At 44.9% G+C, this 22,226-nt stretch overlaps 1 long non-coding RNA gene across 1 annotated transcript in view; it reads left to right on the top strand.

Annotated features, from left to right (window-relative positions):
• The window catches only part of LOC134163270 (uncharacterized), an 81,148-nt gene that overhangs the window by 55,107 nt on the left and 3,815 nt on the right, over positions 1-22,226 (top strand). The window lies entirely within an intron of this gene.

The raw sequence follows: 22,226 nt of genomic DNA on the forward strand, positions 1-22,226 counted from the left end.
AAGACTGTGTCTTCCCACTGCCCCTGAATAGCACCAGCAGGCCCTCCTCTACCTCTTTTATGGATTTAATTCTCTTTAGGAAGCTAATCTCACCCCTGCTGTCCCAGCACAAAACCCAAAGTGGCAATCTTGTGAAGCACAGAAAAGCAACTGGGGGAAACCTAGCTTTTTATGATAATACCCAGGGAAAGTGACTTGCACCATTGCTCTTAAGAATGCAAACACGCTCCCACACAAGCACGGGATAAACAGCACGGCTTGTACCTTCCAGCAAAACAGAAATGTGCTGTTGCTGGGACTGAGGAACTCTTCCAGGGAATTGTTTGCTTGCTAGCAAGCATGGCTTTGGTTATACCCAAATGCCTTTGAGGTGGGGAGATGGTTTTGCTGGAGACTAGGGGATGCTTTGGAAGGATGGGAGGAATGAGGAGAGAAACATGAGCTTATGGAAGTGATGGAAGATGACCCTTGCCTCCTGCCCAGTGCCTCAGTGTTTTTTTGTGGCATAGCGTGTGTATGTAGCAATGTCAGCTCACTTGAGTGGGAACCAGGAGGCTGGCAACTTTCAGTGGGAATAGGTTTAGCTAGCAGGTTAGGGATTTGCCTGTTTTCTCACTCAGTTTTAGTGCCTATTTATATCCTTTGCTGTGCAGCTTTCCTGCTGTGTCCTTTGTTCAGGGGGCTGTGCTGGCCAAGACACTTTTTCTCTCCTTGTAGGGTCAGTTTTCTGTGCTTTGGGCTCCTTGACACAACCTCTGTAAAGTCAAATGAGCCCTGGTGAGGAGGAGGTGAATGAGGGGAGAAGAGAACCAGAGAGGACAAGGAGGAGGGGTGCAGTACCACCCCTTGTTCTGCAGCGTCTTCACCCGAGATGGACATACGCAGATTGTGACACTGCATCCCAAGCTGCTTTTAAGCAATACAGCTCTTTTCAGAGGCTCCAGCTGTGGAAGGTGGATTGTGACAGAGGGGATGGCAAGCAGCAGGCAGGGCAGGGCAGCCCTGGCTACGGCTTGTCCTCATGGTGTCCCTGACTGCGATGGAGTGGCCAAGGTGGCTCCTGAGCCAAAACTCAACACCCTTCCCAGTTCTCCAGCATGAAGCAGTCTCCTCACCTGAGATATCTGGATATAATTTCTGTGCACTGGCTGCCAGAGTCACTTTAATTTAGCTTGGTCTATTAAATCACCTGTCTCAATGCTGTTTGTCTGGAGATCAAATTTGGAAAGGCAGCAGCTGGAGGAAAATTAGAGCAGACAAATGTGTGTAAAAATATTTCCCCTCCAACTGCTTTCATCACAGGCAATTCTTCACTAAATGATGAGGCTTAGGGCTGTAAGTATCTCGGTTGTTTCAACTGGAGTAAACTGAAACCAAGGTCAAGTCATAGCTGGTTTGTGTCCTTTTCCCTTCTAATCTTCTACATTTCACTATGGTTATTTTATTTGAGTGTCTGCCACTAGCTATTTCAAGCTTCCAGTGGTATGTCTGCCCTGCACCCCTGTTTGCCAGCTAAATATTTCCACCCTGTTAATGGACAGGATTACATAATTTTAGATACACTAAGGCTTGAAATTATTGGATTTTTTCCCTGGTACAAATGAATGCATGTAAGCTGTTTATTTTTAACTTCCCCTCCTGCCTGTGAACTCCAGTAAAGGGAAATTAATTTTTCATGATGGATGCAGGGGGGAGGAGAAGAGGAAAAGGAAAGCATCTGAGTGTGAGGACAGCAGAATAAGCAGCATGCTAAATTCCTGGGTGATAGTGTGATGTTGTCCCACCTGTTTCTTTAATTACTAGAAGCTACTGAGCCTCATCAGCTGCTGAGCAGCCCTGGGAGGAGAGGAAGTGCTGATGGGGTCCCTGCCATGTGGCTTTTCAGACTTGTGCCAAGATTGCATGCAAAGTTGGGTTCCTCCCAGGATCATCCATCCACCAATGCGTAGGTCATCTTGAGCTCCAAACTTACTTTGAAGATCAGAAGAAACCTGTGTGGTCTCTTACAATCTGTAAAACCCTTTCTCTGAATCATTGCTTTAAGAGCAGAGTTTACTGAATTCATAGCAGTGTCTTGGTTTCCTGACATGTAGTAAATAGGCGTAGTGAATACTGCATTATACAGGGATTAGTTTACTTCAGCTTGTTCTCCACCCCCAGGATACTTATATTTTTCTGCCACACTAGTAGTTAGCCCAAGCAAGTTATTTTCTGAAAAAACTTTGTCAGATAAATCTAACCTACCTAAAGGACTCCCATGTATCTGCCCATATTTGAATACAGAGTGGAAATGTGTTTTCTGTGCTGCTTCTGAGGGTCATCCAGAACTAAAGGCATCCAAGCCCAGGATGTGGAGGTGTGTCTCTGAGCTTCCAGAGCTGAATATGATTGGAAAGGTTCCTGTTTCCAATTTTAGTCCAACTTCAGTGTTTTACAGTGATTACACAGGATGTGTAATGATGGCCCTCAGAGGCCTCTTTGCATTCACACTTGCAACCTTGATGTTGTATTAGTACAGGCTTTTTCCAGTGTTTTATTTCATGCTTCTTTCACCACAAACATTTTCTTCTTGTGGAAAGCCAGCTGGGGTGTCTCTCTCTTTCCCCTGTAATGATCTCTAGCTTGGGACCACTGATCCTTCAACAACCTCTTTGGTTTTTGATGTGCCCTCTGCTTTCTCTTATTTACAGCAATTGCCATGCTTAGGATTCTCGTTTGTCCTCTCCCTCCTCTCAATTTCTCAGAACAAGCTGACAATGAGATTTAATGGGCCTCCCACTGTTGTTGCTCTTTTGAGATTACTGGGATCAGATGTTCTTCTCTTGAGAAAGAGATCAAAGAAGATGAGAGAGGGTAAAGACCAGGAAGCTCAGGAAGGCGATGGAGAGCGGGGATAAGGCAGAAGAGTGGGGTTCTTAGCACGTAATGTGGTTGTGCAGGGAATTTTTGCCTTTGGCACCTTGCCAGGATTTTACAGACTTGCAGAGCCACTACGGTGTGAAAAGCTTAGTCATTTTGTTACAAAACCTTTCAGCAATCCCAGGGCCACCTGAATGTGTTTGTATTTTTGATCAGAATTGTGTTGGGTTACCGGCTGTGAACAACCCACTAGTTTTGACGTGGGATTGTTTTGCTGACCTCTCCGTCCCCATGTTCCCAGAAATCCTCTCCATGTTAGTTGCATTTCACTGCTGGGGACACCTGTTAGCAAGGGCACAGCTGAACAGGCTCTTAATACTTCAAAATCTCTGATAATACTCCAGTTAAACCTCTCTTTCCTTTTTTCTTTTTCCTTTTTTTCTCTTTAATTATTTATTTGCTTTAAATAAGAATGACTGGTTGGACTTTCTCCTTAGCAGGAGACTGAAGCTACATTTTCTACTCCATTCTCCAGCATGAGGTGACTTTGCAGCAGAGGAGCCAATGTTCTTTGAAGGCTGTCACTCTACTCCCCTTTCCCTTCTCTTCTGAATTGACGGGGACAGGTCACTCAGAGATCACTTGGGATTCAGATGCCTGGTTTAAATTCCCTGTGATACCACAGCTCCTGTATGACCATTTGCAAGCTGTATTCGTGCACCTGTGTTGTAAAATGCTGGCACAGGTCTCCAGGAGAGACAGGGAAGAGGTCAGGCACTGCTGTGGCAAGGATTTTGGTTCCTGACAGCAGCTTGTGGTTTTCTTCTTGGTCACGAAGCTCAAAGAAAACAAATACAGCATGGCAAGGACTTTCTTGTTCTGTTTTTTAAGTGCTGCATTTAATCCCTTTATAAATATGAGGGAAATCCCACAAAATTCAGAGTGTCTGAAGAAGGAGATAAACCTTTCATGCTGTTCAGTCTTACAGTGTTTGTGCCTTTTCTTTTCCCTCTATTTTCTTATCAGAGAGGGGTAGAGAGATTTTGTCAGAGTTCTCGTTTAAAGAAAGAGATGCTATTTGAATGTAACCAAGTCTGAGCCATGGTGTGACCCAGGGAACAAGCAGGGTCTTTAATTTCTGAATTTCCTAGCTCCAGCGTGCGGTGTCAGGATCTTAACACAACTCTCAGACTGCTCTGAGAACAGGATGGCTTCTATGGAAACCCACTAGACAAATGATTCTAAAAACATCTTTTCAGAAAATTACTTCATCGTATATGAGATTTCTTTTTAAAACGAACTACATGGGAGTTCTTGGCAATGATGGTCTCTACATCTGATGGTCTAACTAGCATGAAATAGAGCTGCTGCTCTCATTTCTATACATTACACTATCTGGTTCCTCACTTGTGGTTTGGTAAAAGCATGAATTTTCTAGTTTTCCTCATGGGACTTCTTTGGCTTCTTTCACTTTACCTTTCATTTTCTTCCCTGCTATGCAGAAATACAGGATGATTATTCAACGGCTTTAGGAATTTTGCTGTAAGAGGCAAGAGAACATGCAGCACCATCATTTTTATTGCTAGCATCATAGTTTCTTTTTCTCTTTTCAAGAAAGCGCAACAGTAGCGAAGCTTTCTGGGGAAGATCGTAACACACATGCAGTTCAGCTGGGACAATTAAATATGGGTATTTTTCATGGTGTATTATTTGTCAGGCAAATCAGAGAGTATTTCTTAAAAAATATCATTGTGCATACACAGTTGTCAAGAGCTGTTTGATCCATGTATCATTGCAAGGCTGTAATCTCAGGTTAAAACCCCATGACAAATGCCTGGGAGCCTTACAGCATCCCAGTTGCAGAGAGGATGCAAGACTGGTGGGAGAGGAGATTGCGCTGGCTGGGAAATGGAGTAACGTGGGTATCATCTGTGTTTGTTTCAGTGAGTATTTTGCATGCAGGAGAGCTCTTTGTCAGTCAGCTTCAGGCAAGCTCAGCAATTCCATCCCCTTCCCCACCAGCCTTACTGGGGGAGATCAGAGAGGATACCCCTGATCACAGCTACAGAGGTTCCTTGTGCTGTCCCTGACCCAGAGGACACACAGCCAAATTATTGCAGGCAGCAGACTGCAAGAGAAATCAGAGAGTGAGCTGGAGAAAATAGAGACGGGTCAGGAAAGGATGGAGGAAGGATATTGCCCTGGCCACAAAGGCTGGGGAATTTGCCCGAGGCTGTGTAGCCATCAGTGGCAAAGACAGGCGTAGAAAGCTATGCTCTACTACCATGCCTGTTTCATCTGTGCCCACTGGGCCTTTAATTAGCGCTGTGACATGTACAGATGGGACCTAGCAACTTCTCACAGAGCGCAGCTCGCCCTGCTGATGTTCCCTGCCACCAGAGCAGACACCGTTCAGCCCCGTGCCAGGCCACAGCCCTTCCAGCCCCTTGCTTGCCAACAAGGACACGGACTGAGGCATGACCTCACTCTTTAGCTTGAAGATCACTGGGGAGGTTTTTGGTGGCCAATGCTGCTCTCCATTTTACCTCTGTCTATTCATGGCTGTTTTTAGTTAAAAGTACGCAGATGACTATTTTTATATGAAACTACACATGCCTTTCCTTCCTCCCTCTTCTAATTATTAAGTGCCTAAACCATATTATGAGCTATTTGTTATTATTCTGTGATATTTTTAAATCCAAGATGGTTTCTGAGGAAGGCAAGCAACCAAAAATATTGATAGGATATAATCCAGCTTGGTAGGCTTATTTAATTTAATTAGCTGTAATGTGGGAGTTCAACTTTTGTCATAATGATAGAAATAAGTTTACAACTTTGGGGTTTTTTTGGTGTTTTTTTTTTTAATTTTTAAAAAGCGCCTTGTTTCCGTTTTTCTTTCCTCTTTTCTTTCTTGCCATGGTAAAGATATTATTTATGAGGTTCCCACTCTGGGATTTCATTCCCTAAGTGCTAAATAACCCTCCCCCACCTTCTTTCTCTTGTTGGGATTTATAATACACCCCAGCAAAAAAAATAGGTGCTGACTGTGCTGTGAACAGTGCCCCTTCATTATGAAGCAGCCCTTGCAAACTTCTGGAAAATGGACCTACTGTGATAATAAATCTTCTCCCTTGACATACAGCACTGAATGTGGCTCTGACCACATAAACTGCTCTCCCCATGATTCTGGGGCTGTTCACAATGCCAACCATTTATAAGCCAGTTGGCTTTACATTAATTAATTCCCAAGTCATTCACAAATAGCAACAATCACCTCAAAGTGCAGGCCTAGGAAGGGGCTGGCATTTTTGAAAGGGAGATTTGTATATAAAAATTTACCATGCTCACAATAGTGAAGGAACCCAGCCCTTGAAACAACAATGGCTTTCTACGTTTGGGCTTGGGGTTGCAGCTTCTTTTGGTTCAGCTCGTGGTGGTTTATTTATGACGGCTACTAATTTCTGATGTTTGATCGCTTTTGTGGAGAGTACTGGCTGGGCATCCCACCCCAAGTGCAAGGTAGGGCTCCCTGCACTATTGCCTGCAGGACAGGGCTGGAAAGCCATATTGCTTTGGAGAAGAGCTCAATGATCCCAGAAATGCCAGGGAAGGATTTGGCTTTGTAATAGCCTCTGCCAGACTGCTAGCTATGTCTCACCTGAATTTCAGTGTCTGCCTGGATGAGCTCTGCTTGCAGCCTTCCTGCACAGGGTTTTAACAGCTGGTGGAGTTTTATGGCTGAGACATTACTGAAAGCAATTTTAAGAAGCTGTACAGGAAGGGTCTTGCTCTGTCATAGTTTTAGGGTTTTAAGAGAAGTTATTTTCAGGCCTGATTTAATTGCATACCTTGTTTCCCACAGGGCGGTTTCCTAAGGCTGCTCTTGGCTGCCCTTTCTGCCATCTCCTTCCCCTAGCACTGGTCTGCACAGCCCTTGTCTTTGCTTTAGCTCTTCTTCCCTGCATGCTGAGCTTCCCTGCTTGTGCCTCAAGGTTATTCCCTTTGGCTTTTCTTCCAGGGGATTCCCCTCTGGCCAGGTGAGTTGTCTGTTGTTACTCAACCCCTTCCATCTCCTTATCTTGTCCTTTCCAGAGCTCCTTGTGTTTTGTATGGTAGGTGTTTTGCCTTGTGTAGGCTGTAAGTATGCAAGGATGATACAGTTTTCAGTAGAGAATGGAATCCTGCTATGTGGGAGGTGGGAGCATTTCAATGGGGTCATCCATTGCATGTGAACTTTCATAGCCCTCCTTGCCAGCCCCCTCTGAAACCCTAGCCAGAGCTGAGCTGCAGTGTAACTTGGCTGCCTTGCAGAGGTACGTTATAGTACAAGCTTTAAGGACACAACCACAAATGAGCTTCACAGGATGGTGCCTCATCCAGTCCATGGGATTGACAGTCCTCATTCACTAAGCACCTATTCAGTAGCTTTTCTTCATCATTTTGTAATGGGGGAGGGAGGAGCTGATCCCTTAATTCCAACATCCTATTCAGATCCTGCACTGAAGACAGAGTTATTAATTTCCTCAGAGGGTTTTTGCTGTCATTCAGCATGACAGTATCCTGAATACTTTAAAAATATTAATGGGTTTATTTTCACAGTAGAACCATGAGATGGAATAGCATTGCTTTCACACTGTAGGTGGGAGCACCAGCAAAGAGTGCAGGATCAAGGTCAAAGTGAATGCAGGTTTAGACACACCTCCCTCTTTTTTTTCTTCAGACCATGTTCTGTTTATCACCTTATTCTTATGACTGCATTTTATACACACCCTGACTTCCACCTTGGGTGCCATTGCTCAGTAAACAGTCCTGACAAGTCCTCCTTTCTCCTACTGGCGTCTCCAATCTCAGTTCCACTTTTGCAACAGGTAAAATAGGAGCAGTCGCCCTTTCTGCTCCATCTTGGCTCATGCTTGGTGCCTCCAAGGTGGCTGAGGCAGAAATCCTGCAGAGAGGAATTCAGGTAAGTGTGTGTGAAATTAGGGATCTCCTGGTCTGTCCAACAAGCAAAGTCCAAGTTCAGTCATTTTTTTCTGATACTGTTCAGGTTTCTCTATAGCTACGATCCATGAGCTCTTTGTGCAAACACATAGTTTACCTGCTCCTTGTCTTTTCCTGATATGCTTTTTGTCCCAGCCTTCTGACCAGCCAGCACTCCCATTTGATTGGGACTTCACGAACTGGTAGTGCTGCTACATCTTTGGTTATAATATTGATATTAAACGCTATAGGTACTATGAGACATATAGTCTGCTAATACATAAATTAATTGCAATGTAAAATTAAAGTTCCCTTCTTTTGTGTGGGTTTGTTTCACACATGACACAACAGAGCTTATTGTAGTAATGGTATTTCTACTGAATGCACCAAAGATAGTGCCACAAAAATAAAACACATTTAGATTCATAAAAATCTGTCTGCATTCTGCTTCCAGTGAAGATATTTGGGGCCAAATTTTCAAACATCAGCTTTTAGTTGTACCAACATGATGAGCCCATGCAAAATACAAGTACGTGCACGTTAGGTCCTTCCACATGCAGGCAATGCCCATTCTTGCTGAAATGTGAATTTTGAGAACAGATGTTGCAAAATGCTTGCACATATTTTGTGGGAGCAACAACGACAACTACCTTGCTGGAAACACAGCTCCCAGTTTTACTTGTCTTTGCTTGGTAGGTCGTTTATTTTGTTTCTTTTGGCGCTGGAAGTCTTTCTCATGCTGCTTTCTGTGTCTGGAAAATCTGCCCACCTTCTGCATGCCAATCACGCTTCTTTTTCAAAACGCTCCTTCAAACTTCTTCTCATCCATTTTATGGTGATCATCTTACTGTCATTTTCTCACCAGCTCAAGTCTGAACTGCCTCTTACAGCGAGGTTTTAGAGTGTGTATTTATTCATAGTCATTTGTGAAAGGCTTTCTAGGTTGACGTCTCTTCCATTTTGAAGTGAAAAATTAATTTTATATAGTTACAGACTTAATCCGTGCTTGCCTTCATCTCCACAATGCAAAGCCCTCTGCATGAATAGTCCAATTTCTCTTTTAAAGGTGAGTTCATTAAAACAGTTCGTTAAAACATAGAGGTTAAATGCTCTGCCCCAAGTCAAAGTTAGAAGGCAGCAAATCCATGGGAAAAGCACAAGTCTCATGGTGACCAGACTAGCAGTTTTAGTGCTGAGTAATGTAGTATTGGCACAGCTCTGCCTTTTCCCTCTAGAAAAAACGGAAGACAGTAAATCAGTTTGGAAGGTATGGTTTATTTTGGCTTCCTGACACCACAAATGTTATTTCTGAAATAGTGATGGTTAATTGCTCAAACTCCTCAGCTGTGCAGGCAACACTGAATGTTCCCATGTAAAGGGTGAGGGATGGGAGCTGGCACAGAGCCTGGATGGGGAGCTCCCAGGGAAGGCAGGGGAAGGTGGGCATAGCTGGGACAGGGATGGAACCTGCTGAGGGGCTCCCTGGTCTCTCTGCTGTCTCTCCACCCCCAGCCCATCGTCAGCCTCCCTGGCTCTGGGGTGATAACACAGGCAAAGGATGGGTGAAGCTACTAGTCATTTTTCAGGCTTGAAAACTGCCATAGGCAGTTGCTTGCTTTGCTTAAACTTCTTCTTAGCCCTGTTCATAGGAGGTGTGACTCCTAAAACTGTTGTGTGTATATAGCTTTCTCCTATATACTATTTTTATCTGATCTCCATGTAGCCTTTCATTTCTGTGTCTTAAGTTTATGAGCATTTTATTTTCCATTTTCTGCTACTTTTTCAAACATAACATGAAATTGCAGACATTTTCAGGCCTTCATTTGTAAAATTAGCTCTCATCATCATAATTTACTGCTCTTAATGATTTTTCTGACATGTTTTAGTAGCCAGATCCACTAAGTATTCCTTTTTTTTCTTGGATGCAGTTAAGTATATTATACAAGACACTATGGATATTATTAAGATCGCAGTAGCGTAACTAACATTCAGGAGAGGTTCCAACAATCAATGTTATCTGTCATCTCAGAATATGCATCAGTTGGGGATTCTTTCTATGGGAAAGGGTGAGAAGAGGTCCTCCTCCAAGCAGCATTTATCATGTTGTCCTAGGGCTTCTGGGAGCTCCTGCAGGGGCCCAGAGGTGTCTGCCGTCTGCCCGTTTTGATGGGTTGCATGAGGGTCCTGATTGGGCTGTGCTGGAGAAGAAAACCTCCAACAGTTACCATGGCCCTGGCAAGGCACAGGCTGTGCTCTCTGTGTGCCTTCTCCAGATGCTGGGCATATGGTCCTGTTCTAAGAACTCCAGGATGGTTTGGCTTAGTTGGTTTGGCTGAGAAGGCAGCTGGAGGAGAGAGTATGGAGAGGGACTTACTGCTCTTGCAGATAACAGCCTTGCTGGGCTTGATTGATGGATGTTGTTTTATCTGCCAGACATAAGCTAAAACTTAGGAAACGGAGCAGAAATATGCAGCTTGGGCAGAACAGTTGTGTATAGAAGTAACTCGCACAGTGCGGTTTGGGCAGCACTTGTGCTAAGCTGCCACATTGCCCAGGCTTCCTCACGAGCACAGCTGGGTGCGAAACACCTCATACACATATACCAGCCACGAATTGCCCAGAGCCATGCAGTAACCATGCCCTTGTGCAGGCAGGGCACCATGCATGCTCTGGCCATGTGCATTGAGGGATGAGATTTTTTTTTCCCTTCTTGTTTTTCCAGTCCTTTCTCTTTGCAATCCCATTGCCTCAGCACAGGCCCTCCATCTGGTCCTGAGAGCAAGAGTTTCCCAACTATGCCTCTGAACTGATGCTCAGGAGATCTGGGCTCTGCTCTCTCTGGCTTTTGCAGACTAGCTAGCTCCTTGGCACCAGGCACCCCCATGTTCCTGCCTGTCCCAGTTCCTTCTGCCTGCCTTGGACTTGCTCCACTTTCATCCTATGCTCCCAGCCACTTACTGGGGAGCAATGCAGAGCAGAGAGTAGCATCCTTGCCTCATGATAGATGTAAAAGGCTCTAAAATGGAAACAGTTGTACTGGTAAGGCTCTCATCTGGCTGCAGTAGTTTACCCCAGGCAGGAAACTGGCTGCAGCTGAAGCACCCTTTCACACAAGGCTGGAGCTTGTACACTCTTTAAGACCAAGTGCCCTGTTGCTGTTTGCCCCTGTCTGGAACCCTGGTCTTCATTAAGTCCTTTGGAAGCTAACATGTAGCTAATAAAATTAGGAGAGGACAGAATTTTTAAAGCAAGGGGAATTTGACACGTTTTGTTTCTGAGAGGGTCACGGAAATGGTCTAATATTGCACATACAATGCGTTTTACCAAGTGTGTTCCAATTTAAAAGAGAACAGTTGGACATTTTTCTTACTCTTAGGGGTGTTAATAGACTCAAAGGTGGAAGAGGAGACAAGGGCAGAGTGGAAAAAAACCTGGCAAGCTCAGGTGATGGTAAATGAAGAAGGTTACACTGTAGACAGTCTCTTCTCTGCCACTCATTTTTTCTTGCTCAGCACAAGGCTGTTCGTTACGGGGGAACTGAAATGATCCTGCGTGAGTGATCAATGCACAAGCTGGGAGAAATCTCTCCCAAGCACATGAAAACCCACCAATTATATTTTCTCTGGAAAGAGATTGCTAACGGTGTTCGAGATTTCCCCAAATTCAGTCTTTGGTGTGGACACAGATGAAGTGTGTCTATAAACAAAATTTAAAGGTTTCCATTAAAAGAAGAAACATAGACCTGAAAAATGCACACATGCTGAGGTGTGTAACATGCATCTGATGCAAAAAAAAAAGCTCTGTATTCCTTCCTACCTTCTATGGTCAATTTATTTTCAAACCCTTGCTCTGTACAAGCAGTGGGTGAATCAGTGTCTTTTGCTCTTAGATGTAAATGCTTGCCTTCATTTGTTTCACGGTGGATGTGTTTGCACCAACCCCCCTGTTAGTGTTGACTGGCACTCCAGTTGGCTTCAGAGCATAGAAGCTACCTGCTGAGGAGCCAAGGATACTGGGGCAGTCTTTGGACTGTAGGAGTGGTCTTTTTGGGTGTAGATCAAAGGCTTCCAGCCAAATGGCATCAGGAAGCTTTGGCTGCTTCTGCTCCTGCAGTAGTTTTGTGTGATAGGGAACAAGACATACACAAGACATCTGGTGCATCCCATCTGCACAGGAAAGGAAGAAATTTACCCTGTGGCTGTCAGGTCAGTATGCTTTGGCACACACTGAGGTGTAAACACTTTTTGTTCTAGGAACTACAATATCTTTTGTCTCGCTTAGTGTCCTCCAGACCAAATTCAACAGTTTCCTCAGTGATGGTGTGTTGTACTGCGAGTGCTAGTAAATCAAATATCCATATTTGCTTTGAAACAATAACAGGGAAAACAAGTGTAATTGCAGTCAACTTGCCATTTTATCAAAGAGCAATGAAATGGTGGTATCCCATCTAAAAAATATTTATTAAATGTAATGAGGAAGAAATAGTGGGGATGAAAATAGCTTTAAAAACTGTAAGGGAGAGAATGATACAAACTTTGTTGACCTTTCAAACCACCACACAAAGTTTAATAGAGTTCTCCTGCAGAGAGATTCTCTATAGCATTATCTTTGTTCTCCATTTAGTGTTGCTGTGGCTTTTTTTTGTCTTTTAAAAGATAATTACTGCTAGTATAGCAGCACGAAAGCAAGGGTGGATTAAAGGAGGTATAATATCAGGTGGCTTCTCTTTTTTTACTTGCACTGCAAAACTCCTCAGATTCTTAGAACCATGCTCAGCCCAGGTGGAAGTGGATGCAAACAACGAGGTTGGTGGAACCCATATGTGTCTACTAATACAAGTCAGTCATTTTGCCTGCCCAAGTTAGTGTTTGAACTGTTTTTAACATTTAAGCTGCCTTTTCTTTTTTCTTTGACTAGCATATTTGCAGTGTCTCACTTTCAAATCACTGCTGAATCAGGGTATGGCATCAGGATTGTAAACCTGAGTTTCCAATATCAATAGCCACAGCCCTAACCAGTAGAATAACATGTACATTTACAGCTAAGATAACCCCCCTGTTTTAACCCCTTTGATATCTAGGATCAGATTGAAAACATCTCAGCAATATGAGACAAGTATCTCAATGATGTTGGGTAAAATTTGTTTAGAGAGTGTTCCAAGGGTAACTGAATATCAGAATTAGTCCTGATAGAGATTTTTTATCTTATTCTGTATCAGGCGTTTGGCATTCATAGCTGGACCTTGCATAGCGTAGCACTTGTATCTTTGATCCTTTCTTGTTCTTTTCCTGGGATTTGTGCTGCGAGTTCATGGATGTCAGATGCTTACATACTTTTCCATGAGTAGATGTGGAATGATGGCATTTGCTTTCCTCTTGGATGCCTGCTGACCTTGGATTTTTGTAGGCTTGCTACCAGGAGTTTGGGCTAGTTTCTCCCTATAGTTAGGTTCTCTCTAGCTAGACCCCGAAGAAAAATCCTATCCCTGTTGGGTCACAGTATCAATGTAAAGCTTCAATCCAAAGCCATTGTCTGAAAATTACAAGAAAAGAGGTTTGTGGTGTATGCTTTGCAACAGCACCATTTGAATCAGTCCTGGGTTTATTCAGGTCTTTGATGGCGAACATTTTGAAAGCAGCAGTATCTGGAAAATCAAGCAGCTTGTCCTCCCCGAGACAGTGCAGTATGGACCAAGTAAGTGTCTCTAGTCAAAATACGTACCCTGTGGTGGACATATAAGAATGCCAAAAATAATAGAGGACAATTCTGAGCCACAGCAGTGCCAGAAACCGGATACATCCCAAAATGAGAACATCGTGCTGTTATAGAATAGGTGTTTTACAGGACAGAAATTGGATATTCCCTTCATCTAAGGACTGAATTTCATTTTTTTTCCCTTTACCTTCAAGGACTGCAAGAGGCTCTGAGGAACAGAGGAGAATTCCCACTGTTCGCAGAAGCCAGGCTCTTTTTAAGTAACAGGCACTTGAAAAGAAGCCTTGGGAACAGAAAGAGCCTTGTTCATGGGTGTTTCTTTGCTACCCTTCACACATTGAAGGATCAGGGTCACACGTCAGCACAAGCTGTCCCTTCCTATTTCAGTTGCATCTTATTTGGGGATTGTAAGTCTTTATTGCCAGTTCTCAGGAGCTCCAGCAACTGGGCATGGTGTGTCCCTTACTCCCTGTCATTTGCCATGTCCTCAACTTGGCCTGGCTTTTGCATATGCATGAATCTGAGGATGAAATAGGCTGGCAGTGTCTTATATTGCAGCTCCCACTTTCCTTCTCTTGACACACAGCTTTGCACACTGCTCCCACGGGCTGTGGAGCATCCTGGGAAGCTTGGATCTTCCTTGCCAAACCACCTCTAACTATGCTGCAGAAAGCTCAAGACAGCAAAACCAAGCACTGTCATTATCTCCAATCATGGTTTATTAAACAGAAAAAAGCATGCATACAAAGGGAAACCCTCATCCTCAACCCACCCCTGGGGGGTGTTCATCAGTCAGTGAACCTCTGATGAAACATCAGGGGTGATAAATTTATACTTCACTCAGCAAAGTGAATCCACACCCCTTACCTGCTATGTGCCCCAGGAGAGCAGGTTCTTGGGTCTTGTGGCATCACACACTGCCCTGTCCATGGGTTCAGTCTGCATTATACAGTGTAATGGCAAGGGGACTCTTGCTCAGCTGAGGTGAAGAAATGCTTTCACTTGGCCTGGTTTGACATGAAACAATCTGTCATTGTGTAGCATCAGCACAATTATATGCAATGCTGCCAGCCCTTGCTTGTCATGCCAAACTGGGTAGAAACAGGTCTTTGCAAACTGTCTCTGCCTTTTTGAGTTGTATCTTATCTGAGGTCATGAGTCGTTAGTGCCACCCTGGCAATAACTGGCAGAACTTGCCTTTACTGGGGAGAAGGACTGATAATGACCTCTCTGTGATACCCAGCAAGGAGGAAGGAGCTCTATCTCCTCTAAAGTAGAGGGATAATTCACTACTTTCATTTTCTGCCTGAAAACAAAGGTGCTTTCTCTGGGCAAAGCATAATAGCCATGGCCATCAGTATGTACTGCAGCAGGAAGAGATCCCAGCACTAGCTGAAGGGAGTTGAGCTGAAAAGAGGAGCAAAGAGGATGCCAGGTGAGCACCTGCTTGTGCAGAGCAGGACTGGAGTCCTCCCATGATCTGTGTGATCATATGAGCAGGTATGCTGTTTCAGAGGAGGAAAAGGCAGAAACTCCTAGAGATGAAGAGCTTAGCTGCACAGTTTCCCCTTGGATGCCTTCTCTCCTCACACTCCTCAGGCACTCTCTGGGATGAGCCACTCCACTTTCAACACTGCTGAGTGTTCCCTCTCATGAGCTGCTATGGCCTGCAGCCTGAGACAGGGAAGGAAAGCCAGTCATGAAAGACTAAGTGCTCCTGGAGGCCTACGTTCCATCATTCCCCTAAGTTTCTGATATCATAGGTAGGTTTTTATGGCTGCTCAGTTTAAATAGCTGAGCATTGCTTAAAGGCTTGCTCTGCTGATGAAAACCATACACATCTGATCCTCTAGGCATATCTTATTGGCAACTCTGGAGGGCTGAAAATTGTGAAGTCTGGGTTTTGAAGGATGAGAGGGCAGAAGGACTATTAGTCCCAGAGCTGAGAAAATGCTGGTTACCCTGCCAAGTCTGTCAAGATCTGCAAATACCAGCAACCAAGGCCAAGACACACATATGTGAAGCTTTGTTGCATTCAAAGCAATTAAGCAGCATGGAAGGGTCAGGCACTAGGCACTTTTTGGCTGCCTGGGTTCTCATGAGGGTGACTGTCTGAGGTTTCTCTCCAGGTTACTTAGCAGCACTATGGCTTTGCTAATCTCCATGGGTCCAGTGCCAGCGTGAGGCATTTCTCTGCTCTTCCCTACGCAACACTGATGGAGAGCTTGGATGGCCATTCATCTTGGTAGGCCTTCTAGAGATCCCCATAGGTGTTTTACCACTGCTAGATTCAAGAAGGGTAACAGAAGCTGTCCCTAAAGATGTGCTATGTCACCAGCAAAAACCAGGACGAAGCTGGTTATAGTGCACGTGTAATGCATTTCACACAATGGGTAATCCCATGAAAGTGATGTTTACTACTGCTTCATCCTTCACTAGCAGGTAGTATGGGCTGAGCATGGCTCTGCACTGCATCATCTTAATGGTGGCTCTTTTAAGGGCCCTGAGGGCACCACCATATGCCCCTGTTCTCTCCCATCCTGCTGCAGTGGTCGTGGCCTCGGAAGGCGGCGACAGGCACAGACACATGCTTCAGCCAAGCAGGGGTCAGCTGGAGACACGGTGCCTGGGGTGGGTCCAGGCTATTGTGTGGCACCGCCTGCAAATGGTGTGTGGGGAAGGCAACGCTGTGAAGGCATGCGCTGATAGCTGGCAAATGGCATCCCAGCAGTGGCTGAGGCTTTTCCTAGAGCTAGGGTGACAGCAGAAGAGAGGAGCAGCATGCAAGTAGCAGTGCATCTGGGGTGATGCTCAGCTACCCGACGGCTCAGGGCACCCTTGCTGCTGATCCGTGCACCCTGGCTAGCTCTGCAAAGGCTGGCAGTCGCGTGCAGCCACCTCCCTGCTGGGTGGTTGGCGATGAGTGGTCCCACGTGGTTTAGATTTAGCGAGAATCCCTTTTTTTGCATTCGGAAGGTCTTGTTTTCAGTCCCAAAGTGCCTCGCAAAATGAATTGTTGTCTTCTGGCCAGCCTGACTAGGGAACGCAGCTCATGCAGTTGCTGGGAACTGGCAGAAACATCCTGGTCTGCAATGTGTAAATTAGGAAAATGCATTTGTATTCTCATGGATTTTCCTTGAGAAAAAGCCAGCAGTGGGAGTGCGTTAGAGTGGTAAAATACAATTCATGACAACAATCCCACTGAGAGGAAGATTTTTTATTTTTATTTTTTAGTTTGATTGCTTCTAATTGTGGTAAGGAGCAAACACATTCCTCTTTAATTTCCATTGGCAAGGTCTCCAGGACTGTGCAAGTGCCAATGCATGTGCAGCGGCTGGTTTTGCATTTCCTTCTCTCCTCTTCCCCTCCTCCACTGCCTTCTTCATCTTACTGGTATTATATCCAATCCCTCTGCAAACACCTCTTTCACAGCCAACGTAAGAGCTCTCCCTCTTGTTTTTCTCCCTTCAAAACTCATCTCTATCTCTTTTGGCCAGCTGCAGCCTTCCTAGAGCATCTTCTACCTGACAAAAGAAGATACCTTTGATAGTCAGGCATGACTGTAAAGCTGAAACACGTGCTTGGTTCAGATACCGATGAACTTTAATTTACCTCAATTCATTAGCAATTTTTAAAACCACAGTTAATGGGAAGACAGCCTGTAAAATAATTGGAAGTAAATGCTGAAGGAGAAATACTGGGGGGAGGAAGGAAGGGAAGCAGCTTATGGCAGTAGTCTAAGCCAGTCTTTCATCTTCAGGCCAGTCCGGTTTTGAACCCTGATGGGAAAGGTCATGAATTTTAAAATGTGTCTCGCAGCAGACAGCTCTAATCATAAAGCTAACACTATCTGCAGTGCATGTCTGACCATGTGAGACTCGCAGCTGACTGAAGAGGGAGACTGACTTTCAAGAGCAGGATGCTGCTTTGAGCAGGAAAGCGTGGGATAAGCAGAACCAGTGCCATATCTGTCAGTGCTGGCACGAAGCACCTGGCTTTTGAGGGGTGAGGGAGAGCCATACTGTTCCTGGCAGGGTCCCAGCAGGGCTCGCTGAGGCAGAAGTACTAGATAGCTTGTTGTTTGCCTCTGTCAGCTCCTCCAGGATCCACTGCTTCCTCTTCCTGCGTGTGGTTTCAGAACCATAATGCTTTTACTGCTTTAGCTCACAGCCCTTGTTCTTGGCTTTAACACAATTACCAAACTATTGTGCTCCAAAGCCTGAAGAAGCTGGAGTGTTCACTGCAACTACTCTTGGGCATTGTCTTTCTGCCATTTGCCGGGTTATGTTTGAAATCAAGGGAGTATAGTATTTTGGCAGCACCTTACAATGATCCTGACGAAGGAGTTGTGGTTATTGTGTATCTGAGTCTTAAGTGTTTTCTTAATGGGTGCTGCTGAGTCTCAGACAGTTACTGCAGGACGTGAGAAAGCTGTTGATTCTTTCTCTGACTTGATGTGCATTCTCCAAAATCCTTCCACTCTACATCTACCACATCTTGGGCTCTGCTTTTCCTAGCACGTACAGAAGCATGGTCCGCTGGTGTTAATCACCATGTGGTGTCTAGACATGCTGAAAACACTTAAGCAACCGTGACATCTGTTTGGTTGGACTACGTCGTTGGGAAACCTGACCTTATTTGTGAACAGTTTTCAAAATCAGATGTGATTTCAACCATGATGTGATAATAAATGTGAAACATCTTCACACACTGTGACCATGTCTTCATGGCCAACATCCTCCCTGAGAAAGAGTGGGCTAACTCTGAAAGGTTAGGACTTGGGACACATGGCTCAATTTTTAGGTCTGGCACACACTTCACATCTGACCTTTACTAAGTTGTATGTTCTCTTTGTGTCTGGAATAAAATGGCAATACCTGCGATCAGACTGGTGATTGGACTCCAGATTGTGGCAGTTAATTTGATTATTACCTAAAAAAGTCCCCATGATTTCAACCTAGCTCAATGCCCTATTGTGTAGATCTAGTGTTGTGTGAACAAGAGCAGGAGCCAAGCTGGAATTTCTCTTGATTCTGCAGCAGCAGCAAACTCCAAATTGGGGATTATTTTCAGTGTGTTGTATTGTGATTGCTGTGTTTTTCAGTGCATGATGTGGAGCAGGATTTTCAAGATGATCTGGTCCTTGGCTGCTAAGTGTTAACATTGCTTCTGAATATAGGATTTAGGGCTCTGCTAGAGGATCTCCGGTAGATTTAACTGTTTCAAACATTATATCCTCCAGCCCCTCTGCCAAAAATTACTGCCTCATAGGAGGGGCACAGAGCAAAATGAAAGCACAGCAAGGAGCAGTGTCCCACTGTGAACCTGGTGGAGATAGTGCTGTGTTCTTTTTGTTCAGAAGTTTGCTGTCGCTGTGGAACAAAAAATAGAGGTTAACTCAGGTGTTGACCTTAAGCTGCTCCTGCTCCATGTCTGGAGTGCGTTTAGTGCTGTGATGGTGCTGTGTTCCTGGACAGGAGACCTCTCCCACAGCTCACTCCAAAACAGCTGGGCAATGGCAGCTGAGGAACCACCACAGAGGATTTGGGAAGCCCCAGCTGTGTGCTGGTGTAGCACAAGCACTCCTTAGTGCCAGGGAGCCTCTAAGCAAGGCTAATCCTGGCACCCACAAGCAAGGTTGTTCACCTCTACATCTCCCATTGGTGAACTGCCGGCCAGTTTCCAAGAAGCTCTCAGCTCTGAAGTGACTGCTGCAAGCATAAGCTGCTTTGCTCGAGTGGCACCCGACTTGTGATTTCTGTGGCTGTATCTTTTACAGTAGTGTCTCCAGAAATACAGAAGTATAACAAGGTATTTATTTGCCAAGCCTTTTCTGCTGTGTTTCAGCCTCTCGTCTTCCCCTTCCCTGGCTTATCACTGGTGGAAGCGGGTGTAAAGTCATTTGAACGAAGACATCAAAGGACAACTGCATCTCTGTTCTTTAACCAGGCTTATAAAGAGATTGTGATAAAGGCCAACAATACATGTCAGTGTTGCCCAGTTATTGTTCTGGGCTTTGTAGTTCTATTAGGAAATAATTTCTCACCTTGTGTGTCTCCTGGTGAGTTTTGTTTTCTGTGTTGCTGGATTTGATCTGCCCAGTGAAAGACCTGCTACAGAACCGAGTTTCGCCAGCTGTGAATTAAGAGGGAAACATGATTGAAAAAGTTCAAGCTCTGCTTCCTAGCAGCCAATTTACCATCTGTTTCCCTCTCCCTCACCCTTTTATAGCAAAAATGCAAACAGTTTGTTTGACCTCTGCTGAATCTGTACAACTCTGTGCTTTTAATGTGTTGCTCTAACAAATAAAAACCAAACATGACAACAGCAACAACCCCAAATTCAAAACTAATAAACCTAGGTAGCAGCAAAGTCTACTGTCGGAGATGGTAAGAGGCTATCAAACGCTTTCTTCTTCATTAATGCATCCCTCCTCCTCCCTTCACTCCACTTCTGGGGAAAACTACAGGTAAGGTCGAATCATATCTGCCACAGTATGTGGCTGAAAACTAGCCCCTCCTCCAGGTTAACAGAGAGAGTAAAGCCCTCAGATGTGCTGCTTGTTGTAAGGAGACAGGATAATGTGGGTAGGTAATTCCCAGCACCACTACACTTCCATCTTCTGGTGGCATGCCCCCGTCTCTGACCTTGCACCAGCTCTGGTGCTCCTGAGGCACCACTGTGAACTGTCTCAGTTCATGGTCCTCCAGGATGAGATGGTCCTCAGCGAGGCTGGTGAGCTGAACCTGCTGGCAGAGGTCTCCGATGAATGCTGCAGCTGATGTGAGGAAGGGGAGAAGTGGAGCGAAGTCTCTCAGTGGTGGTGAACCACTAGCCTGGCTCAGCTGCATGCAGAAACACAGGCAGGCATTGCATTACGATATTATTGCACAAGTGGTGCTATTGCCAGCAAACTGTAATAGTTCTGTCCTAATATATATATAATAGTCTTCTAAAGAGACTTCTGAGAATCATTGTTGATGCTGGTATAAATTGGCGTGGCTCCAACCAATGTGTCATTTGTCTGGTAGACTATGAAATGCTCTTGAAAACTGGCCTGTGTTTCAAGCCTTTGTCTTCATCACATTGACCCCAGTGGAAATCCAAGCTGCTAAATGACTCATTCTGCCTTTCCTCCAACCTCAAATAGGTACTTGTACCCCCAATCCACATTGAACAACTGTTAGAAAGAAAAAAAAAATAAAATTCACACTTCAAGTTTTCCACACTTCAAACAAAACCTATGAAGTCCCTGTTCCAGCCTGCTGAAGCAGCCTTTGCTTTGCAAGCAAATCTCTGTAGGAAGAGATGAGAGCTGGTGAGAAAATCACCTCAGTGCTCATGTGTTTTGCTGAGGTTGGAGGAGGGCAGCGTGACATTCTTACACAAAGTGTTTTCTATTTCAGTGCACCTTAAGTAGCTTGGAATAAGAAAAATAAAGCATTTTCTGAAACTACAAAGCTGTCATATAACTGGGGACCACCCTGGACAAATAATGGGGTGGCAGGGTCCTGGGGGAGAAAGGGGGAAGAAAAAGGTCTAGTGTGGAAAATGAAGCTCACAGCCAAAGATGGACTTAACCTGGTAAGTAGGCTTGAAGCATGAGCTGAGATGACAAATCTGAATCCTCCTTTTGAGGGTGTGAGAGTGACTTTATAACTGCTTTGAGAACCTGGAAAAACCTTTTCTGAAAACAGGGAAAGGGGCTTTCCGTTGTAGAGGATGTAGCTTGATTATCACAAGAAAATATTATTTCCCATGATGTACTTTGACTTATAATTTTTGGATGAAGTATGAATATTGTCAGTAGAGAATAATTAGGAAAAAAACCCGAAATAGAACAAAATCATGGCAAGAGATGCTAGAAGCAAGGAGGAGAACACACTTTTTGCTACGGCAGAAGCAGAGAGGTAAGACAGGTGTGTGGTAGAAAAGCTGCTTGAAATGTAGGAGATGTAAGGAGGAAATTTTTTCACCCCGGTTAGGGGAGGGCAGCAGGTAGACTTGTACTTGAAGATACAAGCAGTGGGGACAGAATCATTGACTGGTTTGGGTTGGAAAGGACCTTAGAGATCATCCAGTTCTAGCCCCGTGCATCAGAGAGAAGGTCCATATGCCTAATACTTGGTCTCCAAAGAGGCCAAGCTTTGGTGTCTAATGGAGAGCCTATGAGCAGAGCAGATCTACTTCTGCCAGGGTACTAGGGGTGCTGAAAGGCCTCACTGGCCGTGCCTCCCCTGAGACCCCCACCCCACCGCCTCCTGCCAAGGGCCCAGGGGGCACAGCTCAACCTGGGGCATTCAGTCTCATGTGGTAGCTGAGTCTGTCCCTGTGTCCTGGGTGGGTCTGGGACCTGCACTGCAGAGAGCTGCTCTGCTGGGTGTACCCCTTAGACCTAGGGCACCACTTGTTATGCAGACTTGTAGGCATCACACAGCATAATCCATTCCATTTCTAGTCTAGTCTAGTGTAGTACCTTCCATTCTGTTCTGCTCCATTCTGTGACTCTCCCTTCTATTCCATTTCATTCCCTGTGCTCACCCTGGGCTGAATAACAATGGCACTGTTATTCCCCTGCAATGCCAGGGATTTTCAACTCCAAAACCACATCCAAGGACACAAATCACATAGCTTACAAGTGGAAATATGATTTTATTTTATGATTCCATTTG

The sequence above is a fragment of the Pezoporus occidentalis genome, unplaced genomic scaffold, assembly GCF_034315485.1.
Source record: "Pezoporus occidentalis ecotype Australia unplaced genomic scaffold, CSIRO_AGI_Poc_V1 ctg2, whole genome shotgun sequence".
Lineage (NCBI taxonomy): Eukaryota > Metazoa > Chordata > Aves > Psittaciformes > Psittacidae > Pezoporus > Pezoporus occidentalis.